General features: G+C 32.6%; 3 protein-coding genes across 4 annotated transcripts in view; 1 reads left to right on the forward strand and 2 right to left on the reverse strand.

The window, feature by feature from the left end:
- The window catches only part of LOC114340427 (uncharacterized), a 643,253-nt gene that overhangs the window by 523,349 nt on the left and 101,865 nt on the right, over nucleotides 1–18,039 (reverse strand). For both annotated transcript variants that reach the window (XM_028291178.2, XM_028291164.2), the window contains exon 2: nucleotides 16,072–16,108. The gene's annotated coding sequence lies outside the window, so the exon portion shown is untranslated. The remainder of the gene's footprint in view (nucleotides 1–16,071; nucleotides 16,109–18,039) is intronic.
- The window catches only part of LOC114331213 (G-protein coupled receptor Mth2-like), a 680,964-nt gene that overhangs the window by 157,492 nt on the left and 505,433 nt on the right, over nucleotides 1–18,039 (reverse strand). The gene's annotated exons all lie outside the window — the stretch shown is intronic.
- Nucleotides 1–18,039, forward strand: part of LOC126888708 (uncharacterized) — a 66,979-nt gene that overhangs the window by 6,752 nt on the left and 42,188 nt on the right. The window lies entirely within an intron of this gene.

The following is an 18,039-nucleotide window of genomic DNA, read 5'->3' on the forward strand; positions in this document are numbered from 1 at the left end:
GATCCAACACTTAAATTTAGACAAAAAATCTTAAACTTGAATCAAATACAAAAAACAACCAAAGCAAACGCCCGTATTGAACACACAATCTTCCGGTCTGGTGAGTATTCATAAATATGTGCACACCATGTTTTAAACAAATACATTTACAGCAGGATTTGCTTGTTCAACCGAATCTTGCGCTATTGTAACGTTTTTGTGCTAAAATTGTTAACCGCGTAATGGAGTACAATCGCTAATGAACTGATTTATTAGCTGTGAACAATAACGAGATTATTTCATACATAAATCATTTTATTTGTTACAATTGGATGGTGAAATTTTGTTGATATTTCGGGAAAAAGACCTTTAGGAGTTTCATTTCGGAAGTAATTATAAATTAAACATTTTTTAAAATCACAAACAAATGGTTTATAATAACTCTTCCGCTAATAATCTGCGTAGTTGATGCAGTTAACTAAAATAAAAAAAAAAATGTGTGTGTATTTGTACGCACGTAAGAAGTTTATATGTGATTTCAACGAAATTGATAAACATATGTACTTTTAACAGTTTATTTATATTTTATTTAAATATTAAACTAATTTTAATACTTACTACTTTCCAAAAATTTTTATTAAAACAATACCAAAAATTAAAAAGATAGAAGAATAAAACACACAAAAACACGTTGAAAAATGCCACAAGAAATGATTTCTGAACAATAATTGTTGGCAAAAATCTTAAATAAATATGCATTTTCTGAAAAAAAAAATTATATAACAAAAATATACTTACTTGAGAAAAAAACCGGTCCTGGTAAAGAGACAGTGAGGTCGATTTAAATCCGCTCCGCAAAAAAACTTCAAATACTGAAGCTTTGCGAGCAGAAAAATCACCAAATTATTTGCAAAGTGTAAATAAGTGAGTTAAGAAACTTACAGTGTAAATTTAAAAAGAATATTGAAATAAAATAATTACAGTCATAGTCAAGTTTTTTGGCACTGATAAGAAGTCAAGGTCCTATGGGTGGACTAGCCGAAGCTGCTTTCAGCAGTGGTAATTACTAATAAATTGATTTAATTATAATTAAGGTACTTCGGTATCTATCAATCGAAAAATACAGAGTCGGCTTTCTGAACGAAAACAAGAAGATATTGAAGAATAAGAAGATATTGAAGAATAAGAAGATATCGAAGAATAAGAAGATATTGAAGATAAGAAGAAGACATTGTTGATAAATCTAATTTATTCAAGTGAACATTAATTGTTGATATAAATAAATAAATAAGATATTAAATGGTATTTAAATAGTTTTATAATTAAAGTAAAAAATTGAATAATATATAAATATTTTGTAATTAAAGTAAAAAATTTAATTAATTTGATTTAATCAAGTAGGTTTTAATTTGATTTAATATTTGTATTTATAAATACATACCTACTTTAATAATTTGAATAGGAAGAAAGATGGCGGATGGTAATGATAGCATTAATGAGGACGGTAAAAGAAAAAGCAAAGAGGAGCCAGATATATTTAGCAGGAGTAGAAAAGTGAACCGAACACCAGACAGGTCGAAACCATCAACGAATGAAACCAGCAGCCAGAACGAAATGATGGAACTAATGAGACAATTAGCAAGCGATAACAAAAAGAAAAACAAGGACCTGGAAGATATAAAAAATACAATGGGTAATATGATTGAGGAACTAAAAGAAATTAGGAAGGAAAATAATGAATACAAATTGCAAATGAAAGAAATAATAAGAGAAAATGAAAATCTAAAGAAAGAAATGGCTACGATGAAACAAAAAATAGATAAAATAGAAATAACCTTGGAAGCATGTCAGAAAGAAAAGAAGAAAAATAACCTAATAATGAGAGGCTTACCACTAGACACAATAGGAACAGAGCAAATAGAGAACTTCATAGAAGCAAAAATGGGAGTAAAATCAGAAATAAATAGGGTACAAAAGATAAATGAAACAATGTGTGTTATAGAATGTAAAAAATTCGAAGATAAAATGAAAATACTGAAAGCCAAGGGTAAACTAATGAGCTATAAACAACATAGAGTATATATAGAATGTGACCTAACATTAAAAGAGATAGAAATACAAAGAAACCTTAGGAAGATAGCAGCAGAGGAAAAGAATAAAACACACAAAAACACGTTGAAAAATGCCACAAGAAATGATTTCTGAACAATAATTGTTGGCAAAAATCTTAAATAAATATGCATTTTCTGAAAAAAAAAATTATATAACAAAAATATACTTACAATCATAAAATGTATAAAAAAAAACTCGCATTGGGATTCGAACCCGCGCATTTTAGCGTGCTTAGATTTGTAACCGAAGCCTCTACTCATTTACCCATCTACACATATCCGTCATGTGGGAAGATAGGTGAACTGAACGTTTTAAGCCGGGTCCAGACACGTGTAATGTAATGCGTAACGTAACGTGTAATGAAACGCGAATTCTGTGTTTGGACGGCACTGCGAGCAATATATGTACCATTCGCGCTGGACTTCGCCGGGACCCGGCGCCAGTCGGTTTTTTCGTGAACATAAAGGCGCTCGCAGCACTCGTTTGGACGGCGTTCGTGACAGTTGTACGGTTTGGACGTGTGGCGAGCAATCGCTTGACGAATCTACCTGCTTATACCAACAAAACCCCGGTATTTGGGATCCAAAAAATTTTTTCGAGAGTAAATATCTAATTCTGCTGTATGTATTTTAATAGGAAAATATGTACCTACATAAAATGCTTCATATCTACAGACATATCGCATGCATTTCATGTTTATTAATAGAGGCGTGCACAGAAAACGTAATTTGGTTTTTAATAAAATAGGTTACATTGCTGTATCATTGACATAAAAAGGCCTAAAACCATATAAATATATGTATGTAATATGTACATACAGTAGAACCTCGCAAATCCGAACTAATTGGGGGGACAGCCTGTTCGGATTCCGAAAAGTTCGGATTATCCGAAAGTTAGCCTTAACTAGTAGTTCAAAGCTTTCATTGTGATTTTGAGTAGCCAAACGTTCTCGCAAGAGTGTGGACAATATTTTTGGACTCAAGTTGACTACGAGTGAACCAAAGTAAGTTTGTGTTTAACCTTTATAAACGCTTTATAAACCTATACATATATTAAAGTATAATATTTATTTTTAAGAAATTTTAAATGTCAAAGTCCTAGTAATCCTACATTGTCCAATTTTCTGGCTTTACTCTGTATGATAAACATGTTTTTAAGTTTTTGTCTTGAATTTTTAAATTTTTTTCACTTTCCGTTGGTTCGGATTTGCCGAAAGTTCGGATTCGCGGGGTTCGGATTTACGGGGTTCTACTGTATATAGTATGTACATCGTATGTACTATTATCATTATTATAATTACACTTAGTACATTTATTACTACTAGCCACCAATGATCGGTTATTAGAATATCCCAGTTATAGTATTATTTTTGATTGGCACGAAGGCTATAAAACAGTATTGCTACCTGAGAACTATTATAAATGAGCAGTGGAGCAATGTACAAATGTACAGGAAATAAAGTGCCGCATAGGAAAGGCAAGCACGGTGTTTAACGAAATGAGCTCCATCTTCAAAAGCCACAACATATCCCTAAATACAAAAATGAGACATTTGAGATGTTACGTTTTCGCTGTATTATTGTACGGAGCGGAGGCATGGACGCTTACAGACACCACTATTAAAAAACTTAAAGCATTTGGGATGTGGCTTTATAGATTACAGCAGCGGTCCGCAACCCTGGGGTCGTCAAAAAAGTAAAAAAGTCAACAAGGTCCTGTACTTGGCTAGCTTTCAGACATTTTTGAAAAACTTAATGATTTAAATCAATCGTTGCAAGGGAAGAGTACGAATGTATTGATTTTGGCTAACAAAATAAAAGCTTTTTGTAGGAAAATAAGTTTGTGGGTAGACGAAATCAGTGCTAAAAACTACGAGATGTTTGCATGTTTGGAGAAATTTTCTGAAGACAACAATATAAAGCTCGAAGAAGAAATTAAAACCAAAATCATCATGCATCTTACAAGCCTTAAGCAAGACTTGGTATTACGATTCCCAGATAAGTCACACGGCGACCAATGGATAATTAATCCATTCACTTGTGATCTTAACACTGTGAAGATGAACTTAAAAGAAAAGGAACAGCTGATCGATTTATTGTCCGATGAAAGCCTTCGATCTATTTTCAAAACCACGGATCTATCCAAGTTCTGGATAATGATGGAAAAGGAATATCCACTGTTATACAAATCATCTCTGCTGAAACTGCTGCCATTGGCATCTAGATACCTGTGCGAGACAGCTTTCTCCACATTGACTGCTATAAAAATAAAATATCGCTCCAGACTTAACGTAGAACCTGATTTGAGGGTGTCTCTTTCTGATAATATATCACCAAGAATTAATATACTGACTGCAAGTGTGCAAGCACAAGGTTCACATTAGTTTGTAAACTTACGTATATGTACCTATTTTTTTTAAATAAAATGTTAAAATAATTGCTCGTCTCATTTAATGCCATCATAAATATTATGTTAAATGCATAGTTTGCTCTAATATTACTTTCCAAAATAAATAAACCCTTCAACATAATTTACGAAATAAAAACAGCTAAGTACAACATGGAGGATAATTGAAGTTTACCTTAATTACGTCCTGAACTAAACTTTGCACTTGTTAATTTAGTGATTTTTTTCTGGGGTCGCTCATAACTCTGTTTTTAATTTTTGGGTCGCAATATCAAAAAGGTTGAGGATCGCTGTATTACAGTATCTGGGACACCTTATGAGAAATCAGCATCGTTACCCCCTGCTGTAGTCCATATTGCAAAGTAAAGTTAAAGGTAAGCGAGGACCTGGTAGAAGGAGAATATCATGGCTGAGAAATTTGGGAACATGGTTTCGAACCGCAGCGAGCAAGGTTATGATTGCCAATATGATTTCTTTCATACGAAACGGATAGGAACCAAAAGAAGAAGAATATGAATCTCTTGTTGTCAAAAATCTTAATGTTAGTGCCAGTCTATCTTGTTGTGAAATTGCAGATTTCATGACAGTATCTTGTCTTAATATTTTAGATACAATCTAGCTATGTTAATAAATATTCAAAATCAGTAAGCGGCATCCGGGTAAAGTTTTAATATTGGCCACTCATTTGCTGAGATTTTAGTTCCTCAAGTAAACTAGGTCTTTTCTGATACAAATCAGTTTTCCACCATTGATGCACTGAACGTTATTTCCGGTCTTCAGTTAGTAAAGATATACAAATAAAAGCAGTACCTACCTGCTGTCATGACATCCCTATTCGGCTGTTCGTAGCAACTGAGTGGAAACCAGGGCCCGGATTACGAACACTCGATACGAATCGTATCCGCCATGTTTTCCCATAAGGCGCTACGGTAAAACATGGCGGATACGATGCGTATCGAGTGTACGTAATCCGGGCCCAGGATTCGTTAAACGATTCGTATGGACGTTCGTGTGACGTCCACACTGTTGATGCTAAATTACACGTAATCTTACATTACACGTTACACGTGTCCGGACCCGGTTTTAGTGTTTGACAGTTCTGAATTTAATTAGATTAATTTGATTTTTGTGGAATTAAAATATTAAAATACAACAAAACATAGAGTAAGAAAACAATATATTAGATGAAGATTGGTAGAAATTTTGTTGATAATCAAATTATGTAAATTAAAGAATTACCTACTAGGTAGGTAATACCTACCTATGTAATTTTTTATTACAACACTGAAACATTTACAATTACGTACATGTGGCTTTAAAAAACTATTTAGAAAGTCACTACCATTATAAACTTGCTTTTGTCTGTGTCCTCACAACATTAAAAACTAATATACACAACATAATTTGTTTACTCATAACCATTGACGTATTAATAAAATAACCGACATGCGACATATTGAACAATTATTAAGTGCGTTCGCGGGTTCCTGTCGGCGACTAGTCGGCGACAAATTAGCAGCAAAACGCATGAGCACTTTAAAATGATATAAATAATATCGTTAATAGATAAATATACAAGGTATATTTACGTAGTATAATTTAATAATTAGTTATTAATATTAATTAAAAGTAAATATACCTTGTATATTTATCTATTAAAGGTATTATTTATATTAAGTGAGGTTAGAAATTGTCGGCGACAATTTGTCAACTGTACCCGCGAACGCAACTATTGTTGATAGGCCATTGTAATTACCAATCAGAAAAAGTATAACTTCAAAAATATGGCTTTAAAGTCAGATAAAAAAGTTTGAAGGGTATGGAAGACTTTTATTTTTAAAAGGTTTTTGATGGTCTTATAAGAGGTGTGTCTGTAGTATGAAGTTCTATAAGAAGAAACGTAGTTTTATTTTGGAAAATATCCACAAAAGATCATCAGATCTAATAGACCTGGATCCCGCGTAAGAAAAAAAAGATGATTAATAGCAAGCTGAAAATTTGTTAATAGCTTAACGGTGTCTAGTCGGACAAACATTGATGCACGGGAACACTGAAACAGGGGAAGTTTTAACGGTGGAGCATGATAAACGTGTCGTCCTGACAAGTTTATGATGGTGAAAAATAGCAAGTTGTTTTTAAGTTTATTCAATAGCCAACGTTATATAATATATGAAAAAATGTTTGTCCGACAAAAAGGTTGGGCATTTTAACGAGTCCGACACGTAGAACATGTCACATCACAGGAACTATGTTGGTGATGAATAGCGGCCTGATTTTTGCATAAGAGTTTAATGAAAGGTTAAAAAAGCAATTGGAAGTTCTGTCGGACAAAATGAATGGGAAATTTTCCTAGTCGGACATTCTAAACATGTAAGATATAGACAAAAATGTTAGTGATAAATAGCAAGCTAATTTTAATTTGTTTATGTACAAATTATATTTTGTAACGCAAAAAGTTATATGTCGGACAAAAAGTTTGGGCAAATCGAAGGAAATAAATAAAAAACATTTTTTCAGAATGACTTAGTCACATATTGATAAAGCTATTTTAGTTGTACATTATTATTTATATTCACATATTTGCATGTGCATATATATATACATGCACACTCCAAAAACAGTGAGGTAAGTATCAATGCATGTATATATCGTCGGTCGGATTCATTACTGGAACATTTCCAAAATTAGCTATTTTGAACTAAGTACGTAAAATGGTTAAAAATTGCGGACTCTTTCTGAATCACTAACGGAATAAAATATAATCGTCCTTAATAACTGTCAAAATGACAAAAACCGATATAATATTGTTCTATTTCGTGTAACATCCCCATCCACTAACAGTTTATTTCGAAATGTTCCGATACGACTTTAAGATCATTACGTGAATATTATTTACAACGGTTATTATTTCGATAAGTTCCAGTACGCCGTTGAGAATCCAATGTTGAAAAATTATTTTCTTGTATTAAATACAAGAAATTTTGTATCAGTTGTGCTTTGAACGCGATATAGAGTGCGTTCAATTCAAATTTGTTGTCATTTATTTATTTCATTAACAGAACATTTAGAAATATACCATTAGATCCTTCACTTGCAATAGTTTTCTAATACATACTCCTAATTCATTACTGGAACATTTCACAAAATTATTTATTATTAAAAAAATAACAGGATTTTAAATTTTTTAACAATTCCTCATTAAACTGTAACCCTTGTTTAATACATTGGCGTAATAATCTTGAAAATCGGAGAAAACTGTTTTGATTAAATTGGCATTTCAAATGCTCTTCAAACTTTAACTTGCATTTTCCAACAATAACATAATTTGAAATGTTCCAATAATGAATCCGACCGACGATATTGCAAAACATTTATTTTTTTGGGTGGAGTTTGTTCTAGATATTCTCAAAATGACAATAAAAAATGTCAAAGAACATGTGAAAGCAATCTCTTATGATTTTCTAATTAGACGCATCAGAAAGTACGGAAAATTTCCTACAAAAAACGTTGTATACATTTTTTTCCATATTCAAATCTTAACCCTGTAAACGACATTGAAAAATGTGAAGAGTCTAAAACTTCGGTGCTTATAAGAATAGACGTAAATATGACACATTATGCTTAGAAGTATGTATTAGAAGGCTGCATTTGTCAGTGTGACACTTTGTGCTATACAAAGTAGTACATATTTGAAAGTACATGGTCTCTGAGTTTCTGTTTGCCACGTGTGTTGGAAATTAAAATTTATATTAACTATGGAGTGTTTTTGTGTCTATTTTTGAGTGTCAACAGTTTAAATTTTAAGTCGCCAAATCAAAAGTGAAACCATTCAACGGAACATTTTTGAGTAATTATCGAACATTTTACAAAGTTAGTAAAATACTTGGTCATCAATTCAATGAGGTTTAGTTTCCAGATAATTGTGAAAGTTCTATTGAATATCATTATTCGTGCTATAATGCTTTGCTTTATTGAAAAAGGGTACCTAAATAAATTATTACTAAAATTGTATAACGTAATTTTTCTCAACTTTTTACAAATGAAATAATAATGTAATTAATATGTCACATGGCAAGAAATAATTTGCTGCCAAAATAAATCGATTAGTTTAAATTTGAAGTTACGATTGCAATTTATTATGAATTATTGTCAAAAGTGAGAGTTTTTCTTAAATGGAAATGTATTCATAGACATAAGGGTAGACAGGGAATACAGTGCAAAAAGTCGATAGGTGGTCTATCTATCTCTTTTAACCAAGCGATCCCGCGCATGTGGCAGACAAAGGTAGCTAGACCACTCAATCCATAATATAATTTGCCTGATCTACTATAAATGTATTACAGTGAGATATCTAAATAATGTTGAGATAAATCGAAAGATATCGATAATAATTGATTGCAGGTACTTTTGACATAGAATAATTACCCCTTATGGAAATTTCAAAAATTATTTTTTTAAATTGTCCGACTACAAAATCTATCCCTTATTTTTTTCCGACAACAGTCATTCTTGGTAAGGAATAATTTACTTAATTAAATTTCTTTTTTGTCGGAAAGCTATTTATCACCAGCATTTTTGTCTATATCTTACCTGTTTAGAATGTCCGACTACGAAAACTTCCCATTAATTTTGTCGGACAGAACTTCCAATTGCTTTTTTAACCTTTCATTAAACTCTCATGCAAAAAGCAGACTGCTATTCATCACCAACATAATTCCTGTGATGTGACATGTTCTACGTGTCGGACTCATTAAAATGCCCAACATTTTTGTCGGACAAACATTTTCGCATATATTACATAACGTTGGCTATCGAATAAACTTAAAAACAACTTGCTATTTTTCACAATCATAAACTTGTCAGGAAGACACGTTTATCATGCTCCACAATTAAAACTTCCCCTGTTCCAGTGTTCCCGTGCGTCAAAGTTTGTCCGACTAGACACCGTTAAGCTATTAACAAATTTTCAGCTTGCTATTAATCAACTTTTCTTTCTTACGCGGGATCCAGGTCTATAAAACCCACGTTCGAAATTAGAATATTCAGATACGTCGATGTAAATGTAACATTCTATGTTGATTCGCCATCACACTGATTAATTTAATATATTAGTATGTACATACCTACCTGTTTACAAAAACAGGGAAGAAGTACAACAATGTACAAACTACAGGACCATACAACTATTCAGTCACCCCATGATTGTACGGGAGACGAACACGTGAATATGAATGTGAATAGGGAAGACTAATTGATAGACAAACACGTGAAGGAAACGAAATATCTGATAATCAGTTTAGCTTTATGCAAAGCAGATCAAAAAAGATGCAATTTTCATTATATTGGAAAAATACAGGACTAAAGAAACAAGATGTAGTGTTAGTAGGAAATAGTGAAAGCTACTTAGAACAAAAACTGAAACAGTGAAGAGAAGCTCTTGAGGAAACAGACTTAAAACTGGGTGGTACAGAAACAGTAATTGGAATGTTTGTTTAAGGATGGAGTTACTATAAATAAAATGATATCCTTGGATGGTGAAATTATTGTGAAAAGTAATAGTTTTAAGTCCCTAGGATCAGTATTACGTATTGCAGAGTAGTGGGGAAATAGATGGAAATGCATGCAGTAGAATTAGGGTTAGATATGAAGTGGAAGAAACGAGTGGTGTGATTTGTGACAGAAAAAGTTTATTCTAAAGGGAAAACAATTATATAAAATAGTTAAAATGAAAGAGAAACAACGAATGCATGTGGTGGAAATAAGAATCCTTAGGTTAATGAGTTGAGTAACCAAAAAGGATTAAATTAAAAATTCATTATATTAGGGGAAGTCTAGGAGTGGCACCGATTGATGCTAAAGGTGCTTAGAGAAAATAGGTTAAGATTGTAGTGCTATGCTAGACGTGAATATATATTATTCTTTGTGGATTATATATATAGCCCTGGCAAGAAAATTTGGTCTGCCACAGATCTTCAAATATATACGATCTAAATTTAAGACTGTACATAGTTCTAAAATTATACAGCTGAAAGGTTTTAATCAAATTAGATGTATCTGAGATGAAAATAACAAATTAAATGGGCAGATACGTGAGGAAGCAGAAATATTGATAATCAGTTTCAATTTTGTAGTCAGAATTGAAGATCCAGATTATTTTTTTCGAATCTTGAGAAAACTAATAAGTATTTTTGAAAGAAAATATATATACATCGTTCTTAGGCATTAACGCCCTTCGGTAGGGATCTATGGAAGAGTATCACCAAGCCGCAAGCCCTTATCCCTTGCCGTACCGCTCCTCCATAGGCCGATCAGACGCTAGTTAATTCTAGACCCAAACTCTATTCAGTTTTATACTACAGCGTTGGCCTTTTATTAATTTCATGACCTAGCTGAGGCTCGAACCAGCGATCGCAAATCGCAAATCGCAAATCCATTAAACTTGTCGATCAACTGCGCCTCAGCTAACTAGACCGTCTGTCTAGACCGACCTTCTGAAAATATTAACTCAGAATAAAAAATACGTTATTTCTGAGGGGCAAAAGTTCCTTAAAACATATATTATAATACCGGGTGTCCACTTATATTTTCCCCCATTTTAACTGCCTATAACTTCTAAACGGCTCAAGATAGAAATATGCGGTTTTCGCTGAAATATTTTATTTTAATAAAAGTTTTGTCTGAATGGATTGAATTTTTTATATCGCTTTTAAATACGAAAATAAAAATGGCGGATTTTTGAAAAAAACGTTGTTGACTTCATTTTAATGGAACACCCAGTATATTTTTTGTAAATTGAAAGAAAATTCATTCACCTATCCAGCGATGTAAAGTTTTTCAAAATCGGTTGTCAAATCACTGAGTAATTAATTTTTAAAATGAGAGGTGCAACGTGGATATTACATATCTAAATAACATAACTAAGCAAATTGATATTATGTTGTGATTTCCACATTGCATCTCTCATTTTAAAAATTAATTGCTTAGTCATTTGACAACCGATTTTAAAAATGATTGTATTGCTGGATAGGTAAATGACCGTTTTTTCAAGTTTTTAGGTAAATGACCATTTTTTATATCGCTTTTAAATAAAAAATGGCGGATTTAAAAAAAACGTTGTTGACTTTTTTTATTAAAACACTCAGTATATTTTTTCGTAACTTGAAAAAAAACAACGGTCATTTACCTATCCAGCGATATAAATTTTTTTAAAATCGGTGGTCAAATGACTGAGCAATTAATTTTTAAAATGAGAGATGCAATGTGGAAATCACATAACATAATATCAATTACCTTCGTTATGGTATTTAGGTATGTGATATCCACGTTGCACCTCTCATTTTAAAAATTAATTATTTAGTGATTTGACAACCGATTTTAAAAAACTTTATATCGCTGGTTAGGTGAATGACATTTCTTTCAATTTACAAAAAAATATACTGGGTGTTCCATTAAAAAAAGTCAACAACGTTTTTTTCAAAAATTCGCCATTTTTATTTTCGTATTTGAAAGCGATATAAAAAATTCAATCCTTTCAGACAAAACTTTTACTGAAATAAAACATTTCAGCGAAAACCGCATATTTCTATCTTAAGCCGTTTAGAAGTTATAGGCAGTTAAAATGGGGGAAAATATAAGTGGACACCCGGTATTTATTTTAATAAGTTATAGGGGTGAAAATAAGGAGATAATTTAGTGTGATTTTTAATTATAATATCTCATTCACAAAACTTTTTGTTTATTCGGCTTTATTCATAAGTGACTTTCCGCCCTCGGTAACAATGTTATCTTTCATTTTGCGTTTAAATTTTTTAAAAAAATTATTAGTTTTCTCGGGTTTCGAAAAAAATTAATGCATATAAAAACCACTGGAGCCTTAACTTTGTCAGATGCTCATTAAAGTTTCGGACGGAATCATTATATAATCAAGATATACATACTTGACATGTTTTTCAGGTTAGTCCTCTTAAAACCATCTCCACCAGACGGTAAAAGACCAAATGGTAGAACCTGAAACCTGTGGAGACTGTTTTGTCTCGATTATCAGGATGTACTTTTACTTGCCGGTAGCTGCTGTTTAAATCTTCGATCGAAAATAATTTAGCGCCCAATAATGTGTTTAGCGTATCATTTATTCATGAAAATAGATAACTGTCTTTTTGTATAACTTGGTTAAATTTTCTGTAATCTACAGAAGAGCGAGTAGACCCGTCTTCCTTAATTACAAAAACTACTGGTGAACACCAGGGGCACAAAGCTTCTTCGATGATATCGGAATTTATTTTGTCTTGTATTATGTTTTAACTTCTTTTTGTCCAGCAAATAATCTCCGGGGACTTGCCGAATTGGTCTTGCATCTCCAGTAAAAATTCTATATTGAACTAGACTCATTGATTAGTATGCCCTGTAGATTTCTCGGATTCAAAAATGTCGTAGATTTTATTAATAAATTCTTTTAACTGTTCAGTTGTTATATTCCTATATCAAGTTTGCAAGGCTTGCATAAAGACTAGATATGTGGCTATAAAATATTTGTGTAATAGGTCACGTTAATATACGCGACAGTTCGACACATAAAAGCATTTCTCGAACAATCTAATATCGGTTATTTATTTGGTCCCTTTCTAGAACATCCAGAACATTTACCCTTGACATCGCCGAAAAACGGAAAATCATCAGTAATAAAACGTAATATACTTATAACGATACCAGACCAACCATCCATTGCCGAGTCTATAATCGGAAAGCAGCGTCAATTATTTACACCCTAAAGATTATTAGAGACATTTCGAAAGCCTTAAGTTATGGAGCATTAGATGTCGACCTCGACCTATGTCAAGTTATCGCGCTTTCCAATGACCTTACGCAAGCCGCTCTGTTTTCGACGCTGGTATCTTGCGATCGAGTGCCATAAAACAGGAAAATGAGCCGAGAGAATTGTTTCCCGGTAACGTTTTTACTTTATCACAGTACATTTACATTATTTGGCAAAAAAGGTTTGAAGATTAAGCCTCCCTAATCGATATTGTTTAGAAGTTTATTAAAACGAGCAATACAAGATAACTTTAAGTTTTTGTTTTATCTTTTTAAAATTTTGATTTAATTTAACCAAGGAGTTGTTGATAAAGTCACTTAAACGACTTAAAAAAGAAGATAATATAACTATTATTCTGGGTGACTTCAATACGAAAATTGGTAAATGGAGAAACGGTGAATTCATAGGTGATTTTGGTCTAGGACAGATAAATGAAAGGGGAGATAGATTAGAACTGTTTGTAGAGGAAGAATAAAGAAATACTAAATGCATTCTTCAAACTACCACCAAGACGCATGTAAACATGGGTCTCTCCTCAAGATCAACAAGGAAACGTAATACGGAATCAAATTGACTACATATTGGTGAACAAGAGATTCCGTAATGGATGCCTATCAGTTAAGGGTTACCCCGGTGCTGACGTATCATCAGATCATGTTTCTGTTGTTGGTAAATTTAGGTTTAGAGTCAAGAAAGTTGCAAAAGAAAATAGCAACAAAAAGTACTATACGAGAATATGTACTAAAAGATAAGAAAACAAAAGAGACAGTCACACAGATTCTTTCAGGGAAGATAAGTAATATGGAGCAAACATATAAAGCCGAGGAATCACTCCAACATATAGGTAAAGTCTTTAACAATATCAGAGAAGAACATCTAAGAGAAAAGAAAGAGATGAGAAAAAGTTGGATGAATGACAATATATTACAACTTATGGAAGAAAGAAGAAAATCAAAGAACAACAAAATAATGTACAACATGATTCAGAGACAAATAAAAACTAAAATACAAAAGGCCAAAGAAAATTGGTTAAAATCACAGTGTGAAGAGATAGAGTTGTAGAACAAAAACCTGATATGTTTAACATGCATAAAAAGGTGAAACAAGAAGCTGGTCTTCAGAAATCCAACACAGCTAGCAAATTGCGAGACCAACAGGGGAATATCATCACAGACAGAAATCAAGAAATCTGCATATGGACAAAATACATACACTCTTTGATGATACTAGATCCGAACAACCTCCATCCTACATATTATGTGGTGACCACTTACCAATCATATCAGATGAAGTGGAAAGAGCAATATCACAACTAAAAGATGGCAAAGATCCTGGACCTGACAATGCATATGCTGAATTCCTAAAACTACATATTTAACACCGACGGTACTCAACGTTTAACCAAAATATTTAATGACATATATTTAAGGGGAGTAATACCAAGAACATGGCTAAAGTCGACGTATATTGCTTTACCAAAGAAAACAAAATCCGTATCCTGCAGTGATTTCCAAACCGTCAGCTTAATGAGCCATATTTAAAAATTACTTCTAAAAATCATACATTCAAGGATATTATAGATTGTGAGAAGAAAAAAATCAGCCGTATACAGTTTGGTTTTCGGAATGCAGTGGATATAAGAGAGGCTCTATTTAGTATACAAGTGCGATTTTAACGATGCAGAGACGTAAATTGCGATATTTATGCATGTTTCATTGATTACCATAAAGCGTTCGATACAGTAAAGCACGACAAGCTGATAAATATATTAACCAATATTGGAATAAATTTAAGGATTATCAGAAATCTGTACTGGAATCAAACATCATCTATCCGGACAGAAGCAGGAGAATCCGACGATATCAAAATCAAATGTAGGGTCCTTCAGGGATATATATTATCACCACTGCTGTTTAACATCTACTCTGAAGAGATCTTTCAAGAAGCAGTTGATGATGTTGAAGCCGGCATTCGAATTAACAGAGAATGTATCAATAACATAAGATACGCAGAAGACACGGTGGTATTCGCTGACAATTCTGAAGCCCTCCAGAAGTTAATGAACAGAATCGTAGAAATCAGTCAGAGACCACTTTCACTAAACACTAAGAAAACGAAATGTATGATGATCTCTAAGAAGGAACAGCAATTTGGACGAATCAGTGTGAACGGTCAACAAATAGAAAGAGTAAAAACATACACCTACCTTGGTACGAACATCAATGAAAATTGGGACCATTCCATAGAAATCAAATGTAGAATAGAAAAAGTAAGATCTGCATTTCAAAAAATGGCTAAGTTATTCAAATGTCGTGATTTGTCGATACCCATAAAAATCAGGTTACTACGATGTTATATTTTTCCTATACTGTTGTACGGAGTTGAGTCGTGGACTGTTGTACGGAAAAATAGTGTATACAACTTGCATTTAATTATCATTATGAAGCTCGTACTCTATACCAAACAGTATCCCTCATACTCGCTTCATAATGACCATCATTAAAAGCTCGTTGCATAATATAGTGTTTTATAATCTCCTTTCAGCATTATAAAGTTTTCCTAGATATGTTCAATAAGTACGATATTAGCGAAATAGAAAACGAAGAAATCCAGAAAAGCGGACAAAAATGATATGCGCATAAATATACTGAAAGTAGAAGACAGATGGAAGATATGATAGTTGATTAATGAAAATGTATGGAATAAAACCCAAACGATGAACTATTTAAAAAAAGTTAAAAAATGTATTTTTAGTAGACTTACCTTTAAAGTGACAATATTGACCTTCAATTTACAGAATCTGTAATAAAAATAAATCATAAAAATCATTAATTATATTACATAAAAATGAAAAATAATAAGTGACGCAAAGTAACAGACATTTAAATTGGACCTTCATATCGATAAGTCCATTTGATCCGAAAACAAATCAATTATTTTACGCGGTTCTTCTTCTTCTTGTGCCACTCTTATCGGAGATTGGAAATCATCAAGGCTATCCTGACCTTGTTTACAGCTGACCTAAAAAGTTCATTAGTGGTGCAGCCAAACCACTCTCTCAAAATCCGCAACCATGACATTCTTCTAAGGCCTGGATTTCGTGTTCCTTCTATTTTTCCTTGCATTATATTTTGAAGTAATGCGTATTTACGTCCTCTCATCAGGTGAGCCAGATATTCGAGTTTTCTTCGTTTTATCGTTAACAAAATTTCTGGGTCTTTTCCTATCCTTCGTAATACTTCAAGGTTTGTGATTCTTTCAACCTAACTTATCTTCAGCATTCGACGGTAGCACCACATCTCGAAACTTTCAATATTTTTTATGTTGTTCTGTTTGAGTCCAGGCCTCTACACCGTATGCATCTAAACATTCCGTATATGTATTTGGACCATAGGAGTTTTCTATTGGTTCGTTGCAGCACGCGGTAATATTTTAACCAAAAGGCGGCGAGGTTCCAGATGCATATACGGAATGTTAGTCGGTCCCAAATTCATATACGGAATGTTAAATATCGTACACCGAAAAAGATAAGTTTTTTTAGAGTCTTTTAAAAGGAGATTGATTTTAAAATACTTGTTACTGTATTATTAAATAAAAATAAAACAATTATAGTATTTCGAATGTTATTTCGTGCGAAATTCATATGCGGAATGTTAATTATTCGTAGACCAAAAATGGGACTTTTTATTACTCAGTTAAAGGAGACTGATTTTAGAATACCTATTTTATTGATGTATTATTAAAGAAAAATAAAACAATGATTAGGTACCTATTTGGTGCGAAATTCATAACTGGGATGGTATAGATTTGAGAGACATATTTCTTTATTTGACTAAGATTTCGCTTTCTCAGAATTTTTAATGCCTTGCACTTGTTGTTAAGTAGTTTAGATCTGTTTCAGCTATTCAATTCAATTCTGTTGAAGTTTATAGTTGTTATTTATTCTGGTTTATATATTTATTTTGGTCTACGAATAATTAACATACCGGATATGAATTTCGCACCAAATAACATTCGAAATACTATAATTGTTTTATTTTTATTTAATAATACAGTAACAAGTATTTTAAAATCAATCTCCTTTTAAAAGACTCTAAAAAAACTTATCTTTTTAGGTGTACGATATTTAACATTCCGTATATGAATTTGGGACCGACTAACATTCCGTATATGCATCTGGAACCTCGCCGCCTATTGGTTAAAATATTACCGCGTGCTGCAACGAACCAATAGAAAACTCCTATGGTCCAATTACATATACGGAATGTTTAGATGCACACCGTATACAAGTGTGTTAAATACGTAGCCTCTTAGCATTCTTAATCGTAGAGGGATGCTTATATGTCTGTTTCATAAGAATTCTCTCATCTTTATGAAGGTGGCCCTGGAAATTTCGATACGTCTTTTTATTTCATTGTTTTGGTCTCCAGTTTCGTGTATTAAAGTTCTCAAGTAACTTGATACTTTTTCAATTTGAATGCCGTTTATACTAATATGTGCTGGTTGTGTCATGTTTTTACTGAAGACCATATACTTGGTGTTTTTGATACCTATTGATGTTTATGCCATAATTGTTTCAAGCAATATTTATGTTTGTAAGTAATCGTTGTAATTCTTGTACTGTTCTTGCAACTAGTACAGTATCGTCCGCGTATCGAATATTATTTACAGCCTCTTCATTGATTACGGTTCCTTCGTTTGCTTGCAAAAGGGCTTCCTGACAGATGCTTT

This window comes from Diabrotica virgifera, chromosome 7, assembly GCF_917563875.1.
Source record: "Diabrotica virgifera virgifera chromosome 7, PGI_DIABVI_V3a".
NCBI classification, from domain to species: Eukaryota; Metazoa; Arthropoda; class Insecta; order Coleoptera; family Chrysomelidae; genus Diabrotica; species Diabrotica virgifera.